The sequence below is a fragment of the Telmatherina bonti genome, assembly GCF_933228915.1.
Source record: "Telmatherina bonti genome assembly, chromosome: 20".
Classification (NCBI taxonomy): Eukaryota; Metazoa; Chordata; class Actinopteri; order Atheriniformes; family Telmatherinidae; genus Telmatherina; species Telmatherina bonti.
In genome coordinates, this window is record NC_136618.1 from 17,041,923 (window position 1) to 17,056,116 (window position 14,194).

Here is a 14,194-nt window from a genome sequence, read left to right on the forward strand (position 1 = left end):
CTTGGTCACACATGTGCTCTCTGTGTGCACATTTGCTTGTGTGTGTTTTCAGTAATGTGTGGTGTGGAAAGAGTAAAAGTGATTTCCATGATGACCCGACCTGTTGTTCACTGTTGTGTTTATGTATGTGGGTTGTTTAATGCTATGTATGGTGATAGCACCATCCAGCCTCCTAAACCTTCTCTTTACAGGTTATACTTGAATATCCTCCTCCGCCTCCACCTCGCTGTGCCCTGCTATTGAACAGCAGTACTTGTTTCTTTCTACCTACCTCAGTTGCACAAAGACTTCAAACACTGTGTAGTTGCTTGCAGCATCCTATTATTTTTAGCTCTCTTTGCAATGATTAAAACGTGCTCAAACATCTGTCATGGTGTTATCAGTTGCTGGTATATTTTTTACTTAAAGCTGTAATCATAACGGCTGTTTGGATTGCAAAAGTGTCTGTGGATTACTTGTGTGCAGCATGTTATCTAGAGCATAAGAATACCTGATATTTATATAAGAGAATATGAGCGTACATCCTAACAGGAGTCATTCTAGACCTGCATTTCTATAAAAGGATGACCAATGGGATAAAAAAAATTTTTTTTAAAAAGTAGTGCGTGGCATTCTGCTCTATCTGTACTGCTCCAATCCACTCATCTGTCCCCAGGGCCAGAGTCAGAGCGGTGGGATCAAAAGTAAAATCAGAGCGGAGAGCTGTATCCAATCATGTCAGTCGGAGAGGTCTCTCCCTATACTGTAGTCTGGCAACGTCCAGGGCTGAGGGCACTGATCTCTATCAACAAGGATAAATTCAGTCAAGCCTCTGAAATGTGTGGCGGCGGACCTCAAGTGATTTAAATCATTAAAATGAGGCCAGCTGCATCATGCAGTCAGAGCACGCGGCGGGGGCATCCAGCAGGCTGGTACAGAGAGAAGAGTGCCATCATCTGGCCCCTGCTGATACATCCATCCCACTGTGGAGTGCCTGTGTGTGGAAAGATGCAGCAGCAGAGCAAGCTCTAGTGTTGGTATTTGGATGTCCATGGTCAAGAAGTAAACATCCAAGCTCATCGTAAAGGCACAATTTGCAAGTATGTGCTACACAACATAGAGCTAAGAAGTCCTATTTCACCAAATCTGTGTAATACCACAGCTATTATAGTAGATTCAGTGTGAACTATTTGTGTAGCAGAGAAGAGACAAACAAGCCTGACAATATCTCGAGAAGGAACCAGCAGCTTTTAAGCACAGACAACAATCACACATCAAGTGCTCCATTTTGCAAATAACAGAGAAGCTCCTTTTGCAATCATTAGATGGGCCTCAGGGAGGGAAAGTGTGTGCCTAATGTAATTGTGGGGTTACAGACGTATGTTTGTGTTCATTCCGCTCATTGTTAAAAGGTTGCGAGGTGCTGATTTACCTTTCAGCGATTAATTGAAAAAAAAAATTGTTGCAAGTCACTCACACTCATGGTAGTCAGGAAAGAAACGCTTTTGGAGACTGAAATTAATTGAGGTGCATTAGCACACACACAGCTTGCTCAGGCTTGGAAAATGTCTTCATCATACATCCTAGAAATTCAGGCTGTCAAACTGGTGTAAAATGTATCATTTTAGCAGCTGGCACTAACTCAAATAAATATGTAGTCTGTACATAAAAGATAACAACAGGCAAATTGTTGTGTGTTTCAATGCAGAAATGAACCATTTGAAATTGCCATGAAACAAGAAAAACACAAACAGTGCTACATACCAGACTCCAAAAACACACACATGCATCTCAGTCAATCAGCAATCACGCCTGTCCCCAGCATAAACGCACCTATTATACACGCCAAGTGGTGTCAGTGTAAACATTGCAGAACAATACACTCTGCATTTCCCGCTGCAGTGGCTCCTCTGATTGGTTGGATCGATCGTCAGAGGCATTTGATGTTATGGGGGAGAGGCAAGGCATATTGATTGGAGGATAATCAGAGTCAAGCTGGCTCGGTCCTCTTCAATAATTCAAAGGAAGGATTTGGGTGAGATTCCCTTAGATCGGAGGTGTGATGTACATTTCATAGCCTGAGAGTTGGGGAGCTGCAGGGGAGAGGTGATGGAACAGTGTGAATGTGTGCCTGTAGGTGTGTGTGAGAGAGAAGCGAATATGGGGGTGAGGGGGTTGAGGGGTGGGGACAAAGGTCACGTGGGCTCCAACACGAGACACCTTTTTAACCAATAAGCATCAGAAGTAGCAGTGTTTTTCCCTTCTGTTACAAATATGAAAACTGAAAAGACACCGCTTGTTATTTCCATGTAATGTCATGTGCATACATGTGTGTGCATTTCTTCATTTCTGCCAATGTGTGTAATGCACAGAATTTCTTTTTTTGGAGAATTTTCTTGCTTTACTTCTGGGGAGAGTGCATAACAATTTGTGTTCACCCAGAGGATCTTACATTGCAATCCAAGCATTGATTTTCCTCCAACACGTTCAGCTCCGTATGTGTGACTAAGCCAGTTTTACTATCAGTAACACTGCTGTGAAAAAAACACAACAAGCATCAACATTTTGCCTTTTTTCTCTCTGTCTTCACTGCGTGCAACCAATTGTGGATCAACATTCTGCCTCTGAAACCTGAATTGGATTACACTTAAGTGTGTGTTTATGCATCACATTTCAGATCAAAAACTTGTCTGCGATATTTTAATTTATTTATTTATTTATTTGTGCTTTGAGATCTTTATAACTCTGACCTGGATAGCTGTTTTCCCTGGCTTAAAACCTACATTTCTTGCTTCAGATGATACATTTTTGTGTCAAATAGATGGCATATCTCAGCTGTAAACAATATATTTTATCAAGGGAATGAAATGTATTCTCATGTGCACTAGAAATAGCATCAGTGCAATATTATAAAAGACTTCTACTTTAAAAGACAGTCACTGAAGCACAGTTGGATAAATAAATCAGTTAACAATATCCAGAATAGTTCGGTCAAAACATGAAATCTTTTTGTGATGCTAATGATGCAGATTATAAAGTAGGACAATTTCAGTCAGGAAGAGAGAAAACATATCAGGTATGTTGCATATTTCCACACAAAACTAAAAAATTCTGCACAAACTTTAATACAAAGAGTCGAAGTTTTATTTTATAGCAGAGAAACAAATTAGTATAAAAAGAATGGATTTTTGTGAAACAGGAATGCAAGGGGCTTTGTGAAGAAAGGAAACAATTCATGAAAGATTATTTTGAGAGGGAGGTGGACAGCACCCATTTACAGCAGAGTTCTGATCAATAATCCACTTGAGAGTATTTGGCCTTGCCCCATTACTGCTGCTTGGAACTACGGTTTGAAGCCAAGCTCAAGGTGTTTTCTGTAGCACAGGTGTGAAGAGCCTTTCCATATTTTATACCAGCAGGCTGTTCTGTACATGACTCCAGTCACACGTGTCTGGAATCGGCTGCAGCGCTGCAATAGGTCACACTGGATGCTTTCACCACAAAAAGCCGTTTTCTCCAGCGCTTATCTCCTAATCACTGCAATTACCACGGCAGCGCTCGTTTGTTTGTTTGCAGGACATTAGTGTATTTGTATCCCGCTGACCAGTGCAAACATGTCAGGCGGGTGTCTGGGGAGGAAGACTGCAGCCAGAAGGGGTGCTGACTGCAAATTTGGGATCTGAGGCCCATCATTGTCATTTTTATTTATTTTTTTTTTATCTGTTTGTTGCAGTGTATAGGCAGACAAGACACAAGAGAGAAAAGGGGGAACATATTCCACGGATAGTGTATTTATGTAGTAAACACCTTAACCATTAGCTTGACAATCATCATTAACATCTCAACACATGACACAGGGAAATGGTAGCACCAGCTCATCTGTCAACCCTGCATTAACAGCCAATACTCCACAAACACCAAAACATGTCTCTTGAAGGTATTTTGGTGTTTAAATGATTCTCGATTTCTTTTACAGTAGTTGTACATTGTACATTCCACCCATTTACTACAAATGTTTGTATTTTGTTTTTAAATTATACCTGAAATATCAAACACTGAGTCTGTTTTTATCTTTCTTTGCTTCAGGGTTTTTTCTGTAGTTGAGCCTTGTGATATTTTGTTCCGTTATACCTGCCCTCGCTCTTGGTCAGTCTGTGAAACCAGCCCTGGTCCACTCGGTTTTTAAGGAGAGAAGGCGAGCATGTAGACAAATGTCCTCTCCTGTGCTCCCTGTCACCTCTTACCCAGAGTCACATCTCCATGCACACTCTAATGATCCCATTTGATGAGAAACGGGGGCTCCACCACTGCCGCTGCTCTGACTCCCACAGCCCCAGCAGGTTGATGCAGGGCTTCTCTCCCTCTCGTCATTACTGCAGGAGATACCTGGCTAATTATAGCCCCACACTGCTGTAATAGAGAGGGCTTGGGTGGAGAAGATATTGCTGGGGAAGGAGGACATGGAAGGTAGAGGATGTGCACAATAATTGATGTCTAAATATCACATTTTGTGTTTGGCTCTTTTTTATTATTATTTGAAATTTGATCTATATTATCCCTTCTTTTGAAATATTTTGATATTATCTACATTGCCAGAGAACCGTATTGTGCTTTGCCGTCAACGCGAGATGCAACAAATGATGTAAATATCTAAAGCAGACTCCAGCGCTTATTATCCTTTTTGAGTTCAAGGAGGTGTTGCTAATATTAGCTTTAGCATTTCTCCAGTTCAGCCTACACACTGAAGTTCAGCAAAGATTGACCTTGATCTGAAAACTGTAGGTGAGCTCCATGGCAGATTCAACACGCACACACATACTGTAATGTGCGTGCACATCACCTCTCTGACCCAGCATGTCCACCTTCCATCATCTCCAGTGTTTTTTTTCTTTCACTCCCATCACTGTAATGGTTCCCTGCAATGCCTCCTTGGGTTTATGCAGCATCATTCACAAACAACATGCACTCCTCCTCTTCGTCCTTCCCCTCACTCATCCTCTTGTCCGTTCATTCTTTTGAAGTCCTTGAATCACGTATATTTCACTGAAGAGCTCCTATATGTTATCCCCGCGACCAGAGAGACAGAGACAGGCCTGAGATAATTACCTATCATTTAGTGCAGATGGCTGCAGATGATATGTGAATGTACTTGTGTGATTGCATGTGTGTGTCTTGCTCGATATGGCAAAAATGACACACATATGTGCATATGTGTGTTTGCACATACAACACACCCTTCTGGATGATGATTGTGTGGCCAAAACAATACATTAAAAAGTTGTCATTTAAAGCTGTGGTTGTAGATTGTTTCACTCAGTTCATATAAAGTGTTAATGGAAACTACTATTATAGGTTATAGCTTGTCCTTGCATTTTACAGCATTATTTAGGCTGCCTGCATTCCTACATTTAAATTTGGCCAATAACTATTTTCTGTATCTCAAATGAAACTGTTGTGCGTTTATGTGTATTTCTTTGAGGCAGTTAGGAATGTATCTTAATTATCTTTCACATGACTAAAATGAGATGGTTTAAACTGTTTTATTACTTCTAATTATTTATCTATAATTCAACAGAGCAACATGAATTTAAGCCATGAGCTAGTTAAAATATTTCTATTCTTTAGCTTTTGATTGACAGATTTTAAAGAGTATTTCCATAAAGTTCAATAGGAACTGGGTCATTTAACAGCATTTATTTATTTATTTACTTATTTATTTTATTCACACACTGCAAATTAAACACTCTCAACGCCAACATGTATTACAGTGTAAATCCACACTATAGTTCAATCTTTGGTGCTTTGTACTGCTATCACTGTAATGTGCATGAAATAATGTGTATGTTTATTCTCCACCAACACACCCAGCAGGAATCTGTGAATATAGCCAGCATGTGTGTCACTACGTTTGCAATACCACAGATGGGGACTCACTAATTTACTCATTATAGAGATTTAATATGGGAGAAATACTGCTGCACTGATCTGATGTAACTACAGAGAATCGTCATTTAGCATGGATGAATTTCTTATTCAGCTTAAGCCTGATTCATGCTCACTTCCATCCACGCTTTGCTACATTTTACTTGAAAAATTAAGTAAGTCTTTTATCATTCTCACAGACTCGTTATTTTCATCCACAGGCATGACTCGATCATTGCTGCAGCAGCAGCAGCAGCAGCAGCAAATAGAGCCCTTTCACATGATGGTTAGCCCCCCATTGGCTCCCTGGTGAGCAAAGCTCCCTTTTTTTTTTTAGCCATGAGGAGTTAACACTGCCTCAGGCCTTTTTATGGCATGATGGGAAAAAGAGCAGTTTGGCTTCATATGAATAAAGATCTATTTACTAATTCAGCTGGTCCGAAGATGTCTATTGTTCCATACTCTCGCTGTGTTAAATCCAATCATAGTGTTGAATAATATTCAGCAGATGTGTTACAGCAGGAATTCTACAAATCTGTTTTATCTGATTAAACAACGTAAAAAATATTATTTAGTAAGGTATTTGTTTTTTTAATGTTTATTCTGCACCATCTAATTAATGCATCGCATACATCTTGCATTCTGTCACTTTCATAAAGACACATTAGGAGGCATTAAATCAGCATTGTCTCTGCTCAGGATTTGATAAAGTGTATTACTGTTTGTGACCAAACACATTTGTGTTTTAGGTTGCAACGATGAGGGCCTCTGCTGGCGACAAGAGTGTCTGCACATGCCTCTTGGGATCACAAATGTATTGCTAGTCTAAAGTTTGGGTTTTGTATTTATTCATGTTTCAGATTAGCCGTAAAGGTTTGGGCAAGTGGATGCAGAAAATAACTGCTATTTCAATGTTATTCTCTGATGATATTTTCATTTTCATCATTTACTGCTGAATGAATGTGGAGGGAACACTGGAATACATGTGGGATGCTCCTGAACTCAGCAACATCATGTGTCTTTCACTCTAATTATATGTGGTTAAAAATACCACATATTATGATGAATTTATGGTGACCCAATTTAGAAAATTAATATCAGTACATAATGAGAGAAACAAGGATTCTGATTAACCTTTTCAGGTTAACCTCTTACTTGGAATTTTTTTTTCTATCTGCTCTTGATGCTAACTCATTTTCATTCACATCATTTTTTTTTTTTTTAGCGGAACACAAATACACAGTATCTCCCTCTCATCCACCTGCAGTGTAAAAACTGTGCACCTTTGATCTGGTCTTGCTCATGGTCTGTATCTCTCCTGGAGCAGAAAACCTTTACATACACTGTGTCCAGATGCACTTGTCATGCAAAGGCGAGCTCAGATCCCAGGCAATCAAAGGTGTCGGAGATGCCTCCAGAACATGTATTAATATTCATGAGAGTAGGAGCTGCCCTATGATGTAATTGCAAAAGCAGCGAAGGTCAGTGCCTTTGCTAGCCTGTGCACAATATCAAAGCCCAGATGTACACATACCACTTAGGTTTGGTTATGGTAATCTCCACACATTTTGAAGACGGAGGATAACTGTGCTGATAGGGGCGTGTAAAAAGATTAAATCTTCTGTTAATTGTGTTATCTGCCAGACTTTTTATGCTCCCAGGGGTCTGACTCTCACATTAAAATGATGCACTCTCATGTTCCCTCCCTGGACACACATCACAGTGGGCCTTTCATCCACGGAGCAAAGCTGTTCACAAGCTTCCCATCCGCCCATGTGGTCCTATTCTCAAGGCTCTGCAGGTTCTGAATACAATGGATGTTCCTTTTATTCATATTCCATCTCTGGCCCTGATTTGGCCCCAAGGATTTTACTCAATATCAAAGAAAAGCATCCAAATGCTTAATGAGAAAAACATTCTTCTTGAATATGGACCCTTTTCTGCATTATAAACATATAATGCTGCCTTATAAGTGAAATCCAGCATGTTTGCCTTTGTTGTTATTGAATGTGCCGACTTGATGTTGTTCCAGTTATTCTCACTGTGTTGTTCTTGTTTTGTTTTGGGTTTTGTGAATCCCTCACTGCTGCAGCTGATTGATAGAACCAGGGCATAGAACAGCTCCTATCAGTTAGCTGTGACTGCTATCAGACCCAGTTCTGTCACTGCATATGACTCTGCTTTAAAGCAGAGCAATATGTACCACAGTATTTAGGAGGGAATCAAAGTTGATGAAATTTCAGTAACACATTTCTAGTAACAAGGTCTGCTGTGATGTTGAACTGAATTACAGCTCCTTATTTTGCTAAATAAATATTTATATAAATATTTATGCATGCATGCTCAAAATAGCAGTGCTGATGTATAGAAGGTTGTTTACCAGTTTAATTTACATAGTGCTGCCTTAGCAAGTAAGTATTTGCCGTTTTATACCAAGTATATTTAATTAAGAGGGAGTTTAGTCAAGTAGTCATTAATATACACTATGTATCTATCAAAATTTGATTATACAAATGGAAACGTTGGTAGAGGAAAAACTACTCAGCAGCATGTGTGGATTATGAAACGACAGTTTCCTAGACACAGTATTTTATAAATAATGTTGATCACCCCTTTCTCTTTCCACTTCGGAGCAAGGCATCCATACAGAGCTGGGCCTGTCTTCCTCTCAAAACACAGGAACGTACACAGTTGCATTGTAAAAACAAGTATATCAGCCCTAATCCCAATATTTTTCCAACCCTCACTAAGGAATTTTTATGTCTCACCATATCCAAGTTATGCGATTGTCGACAACCAACCATAATATGGCAACATTTTGAGGTTGAGTTTATATGTTACCATAACAACTTAAAATAGCAACCAGAAAGGAGCAGGTGTCTTTTTTAAAAAAATATTTAAAAAAGGAATCTGTTTTAGGTCAGCGCATCATTGTTTAGTGATTTCTTTAGGTTTTTTTTTTAGTTGTGTTACGGACTAAACAAATGTTGGTCTCTGTCAAAGCTAAACAATAGACTTGACAATAATGTGTGCACTGTGAACTAATGCCAAAACTCTTATATGAGGTGTGTATTTCTCTCATGCCACTTGCAGTGGAAGTATGTACACAAGGTACGTTGTTTATTTTGCACTTTGATCATTCGGTGTTCTGATAAAATCCCTTTATGGCTGGTATGAACCATTCTCATGGTCCTTTTAGTGTCGTTTTGGTCATCCTATATGTCCCTGCAACCACTGAATGACACTTTGTTATATTTGTGGTTGTTTTGTTTGTCATTTTGTTAATTTTGTATTTGCATGGCTTTGTTCTTTGGCCCAGTTTTGACCGTTTTGTAGCTCTCTCTCTCTCTCTCTCTCTCTCTCTCTCTCTCTCTCTCTCTGTGTGTGTGTGTCCTTTCTCTCTCTCCACACACACACATACATATATATATATGTATATGCATATATATCGGGGTTTTTTTTTTAAATTTTATGTGTCAGTCAGTCATTACTTGTCTCATATTGGTCACTTTTGCATCTTGTTATGGCTATTTGCATGTAATAGTTTCTCATTTTGTGTTACTTTTTTTCATGTCTTTTCATAACGATTATTAACAACCAGACCCCTTGATGAGCCCTTTAGTCCTCAAACCCCTGGGCCTCTCTACCCTTTAGCCACATTCACCTAGCTGTCCATCCTCATCAGTGAGAATTCATGCATTCAACATATATTTCTGGATCAAAGTGGTGACTACGCTTATATTAAGGGTAAAATATTATCAATCAACTTGCCTTAAAAGTATTAAGTTGCTTTAAGATGGATGCAGCATTTAAAAGCGTGAGTAGGTATCCAGCTTTGTGGGAATCCCTCTGAATTAACTGCATAGTAGTACATTTCCTGTACAGTACAATCTAAGAAGATTTCCATGAGCTCCTGTCAGTGCTAATAACCACAATGGTCTTGTAGAGCGCTCCCCCAGGGCTGTTTGACCACGCCAGCAAAGGGAGGGGGTGATGTTCACAGGGATGGGGGTCGGTAGGTTTGAGCTGATGGCTCTCAGACTGTCTCAACTCATTTAGCTCTTTTGCACACAGCCAGTCCATCGTTCTCATGGGTGTAAGTATGAAAGTTAGGTTCATTATATTACTGGTGCTTGTAGAAGTGGATGGAGGCGATGAACACAGCACAAGGAACTGGGTAAGATGGATGAGGACAAAACAAACAAACAAACAAAAAAGAACATGCATCAAATATTGGAGACTTGCCTAGAGGAACTCAGGACCAGTGTGGTGCCCCAGTGCTGAGATCAGCAGAGGCAGAGCAAATCCTGAAGAGAACGATGAAGCACAAAGGGTAGGCGAGAGGAAGAAGAAAAGGGAGGGCCAAGGAGGAGAGACGATGGAGGGGGAGGGGGTAAGGATAGGGGTACAGTGCTTGTAATCGGATCATTAGCTACAGTGTGTTGAGTCAATGTGATCAATAGGAACTGCACATGAAGCAGAGAGCCTTAATGGCCCTTAATCTCCATCAGGGCTGAACAGGAGGGTGGAAGAAGAAGAAGTCACAGTAGCCTGCATCACATTACACACTCAACCTGCACCACCTTGCAGAGTGTCATGCCCTCAGAATCTCTCCTATGCTACAGATACATATGTAGGCTATATATACTGCTGACCAGGGGCTCCCCAGACTCCAGGCCTCAGCAGCTGGCATGTCATATTTCATTCCTTGCCACCTTTTCATTTCATTTCAAATGCATTACATTTCAGACCTTTCCATTCTGTGCTACCCCCCGTGATGCAAAACCTTGGTGTGAACGCTGTCCTTGCACAGGGCATTTTCCAACCTTTGAATTCAATAAGCAGTGTGCATGTAGCCTGCGTGTCTTCAGCCATCATCTCCTCAGTACTAGAGCATGGTCCTTATAGATGCAGTACCAAACCTTGGTATGCAGTGCTTTCTCCTATTCTGTCTGTTCATGCATTTAACTAATCTGCTCCGTGGATGACAGATTCACATTTATAAGCCCTGAGTCTGAAGTCCGAAAAACAGTAGTGAGGCATGATGAAGGTATAGAAAGATATTAATGCATAAGGAACCAGACCAGCAGTCCACACACTGCCTAGCTTATTCTCTTGCTTTTGTCTTTACCACTCCTTCCATTTTGTTCTTTTTATTTCACACACTGCTCTCACCTGCTCTCACAAATTAAAGAGTGCATTGACAATAAACTGAAATTGAAGGGCACAGACAGGATCAGCGTATGACCTGCTGTAGTGTGAAATGAATGGTGATGGTCAAATAAGCTCATATCATGTCTGATGAGAGTGGTCTGAAGTTTGTGCAAAGTACTGTTCATTGAGCTGCATTTTTGTTTATTTTATCAGTTTTGTTGCCATATGTAGCTAAATTCCAGCTAAATATGAAACAACCTTAAGCCACAACCATTAGGTGTATTTTAGGAATTTATCTTAGGAGTAGCAGCACTAATACTGTGTTTTACACTTAGCCTTCTGTATAGTTTCACTCATGTTACAGATACACACACACACACACAAATAAAATATTAGTTACCCAAGGGGCAGCTGTAATGTTCAATAGTTTAAAATTTTCTTGGGAAATATTTAAACAGATTAACAGCCCCAAAAAACTCCATAATGTATTGAAAGCTGCCTTCATGAATTTCCTAAAAATTTTATCTGTTTAACAAAGACGAAGATGTGAAAGGTGCTGATGATTGCTTACTAACAAACACTGCATTATTTATTGTTTTGTCTGAATGAAAGAACCTGGGAGGTGAAGGATTGTGTTGATGCTAAAAGTATTGTTCTTTCTCCACATAAATGTTGTTAACCACATTAAGTCTGTTTGCTTGTACTTCAAATAATACCATGTAAAGTGAAAGAAGAAATTATACATACTTTCACATTATACTGAAATTATTAAGAATTGTTTCAAAAAAGGAGAAATTACTTAGAGTGTCACTTTAAAGGCTCATGCTTTGCTTTTTTTTATACTAAAATAAATTGTGATTCCATGACTATCCATAAGAATAAGTTCAGATTTATCTGCATAAATATTTCTGTATACATTTTTAAGCGTTGCTTTTTACTCCAGTAATGCATCAACTCAGTAACTGGTTTTGTGTTTGAGCTGCCCCTCAAAATACATGGATTTTTATATGTAACAAGAATTTCTGTTTCATTGGTTGTATCTAATCAGACTTTATTCTAATTTAGCACAGTTGTATACTTTACTTTATGTTAACTTTGCTTATATTGAGGAAAAATATGAGTAGAAGTGTAAGATACGAACAAGAGTTACTTGACTAAAAACTGGTAGATTATCAGAAGAGTATAAAAATAGTCTAACACTAAAAGGAAACATCTTGATGTGAAATGTTTCTTTGATTTCTTTCAATACATCACCTAAAAGCAGCACAAAGGTCTGCAGTCTCCTGTTACTTCAAGTGGACATGATATTAAAGCAGTGTACCTGCTGGAGCCAGATGAAGCATCTATTTGATCTGGAGACTTAGAATTTTAAAGAGACAGGTTTTGGAGCTGCTCCATTACTGGAAATGGGCTGGAAAAAAAACTCAGTTCTGTCACTTTAACTTTGACACTTTTGATAGTTCTTTATTTGTTTACTTTGGTTTCTCCCAACTTTATGCAGCCACAGTACCAAAAACACTGGAGTGCACCTTGGGAAACTTGTTTGATATGTGGTTACCTTGCAACTCCTCTTCCACTGACAGCTCTGAAAGGTTGTGCATGTAAAATAAATGAGAGGGGGATTGTTCAAGAATTTTAGGTGCCCTAGTACACATTTATATCTCTCATAGTTGCAAGACAATAAAAACAATTAAAGATTAAAGCCACATTTAGGTGCTGTGTATGATTTGTAAAAGTTAGAAATGATTAAAAGTACATCTCTGTTTCCAGCTTAGCATAATCCATATCTATGTGTAAATATATTTTATTTTAGAGGCTATGCTACTAGTTACAAGACACAGACCACATGCTCCTTTGTAAGACTATTGTCAATATGCAATGCAGACTTTAGATTTCCACATCACATCGGTCAAAGCTTGTCTTACACCTTTTTCCACAAAAGATTTTAGTTTCTTCAGCCAGAAAAGCAGTGGCAGCATGTCCCTTACTATGGCTGGGTTCTTTCAGTTGTTATGTCATGGATGTGAGACAGCCTGCACAATGTGACTCCAGCTCCTTCTGTGATTTTCTGTCTGTGACAAGCTGCATTGTTTACCATGAAACTGTTTGATTAGGCCAGAAAAGACCTCTCTCATGCTAAACTCCAAGCATATATCAATTTGTTTAATTGAAGCCAAACATGAAGGAGAAGAAAAAATACCAAAAATGGATTAGTGAGATTAGGTGTGTATAAAAAGTGGGTTTGAATCTATATCTTTTATGGATGTTGTCTGATTTCTATGTGAATCAAATAAAAATACTATAACACCAAACTTACTCTTTGAATTTTAATTCTTTCCTGTCTCTACAGATGCAATTTTTAGAAAAATATACGTGTGATCTCTACTATAAAACCAACCACAGAATGTCATTTCCTTAATAATCATTTGCCCCACTGAATACCTGCATTAACAGAATTACAAAAAATATTGAGAGGACAAACCTTCCAGTTGAGTTTCTGTGTGCAGAATAATGCAGTCTGCTCAGATTGGATCTACATGATCTCAGTATTTTTTGGCAAATGTTCAGCCTCTACTTTCAGTTCGCAGATAATGATATAACCATGGCAACGGAGACACCTTGGGAAACAGCAGTAAGAATACCTAAACATTGCTGTCAATCAACGCTGCTCTTCCTCACATGGGGAATAAAACTCTGCTGATTGCTTCATTTAGCTTGCAGAGTAACACTTTGAAACTTTGCGCCAGCTTTGAATATCAGCTGGCAGATCTGTCACATTCATCACTGCTGATGCAATTCCTTAACTCCACTTTTTACTGGTAGCAACAATCGTATAAAAAGAGATTAATTTCAAGAACCTCTGATCAACAGCAAGTCAGTTAACATAGTCATCAATAGCACTAATGTTCCATGAGGGCCGATTGAGTGATATGGCCCAGAGAGCAAAAACCGTCCAAACACTGAGGAAGTGCCAACTCTGAGACTTGCACTAACCTTGCCTTGAGCCATGTGTTGATGAGTCTTGAGTGTGACTGAAACTTCAAAGACATTTCAGCTCTGTAAGTAGAAGATGCTTTTTCTCTCATCTTCACTCAACAGCATCTCTTTCCAGGATGACATTTTGATGGTTTGGGGAGGA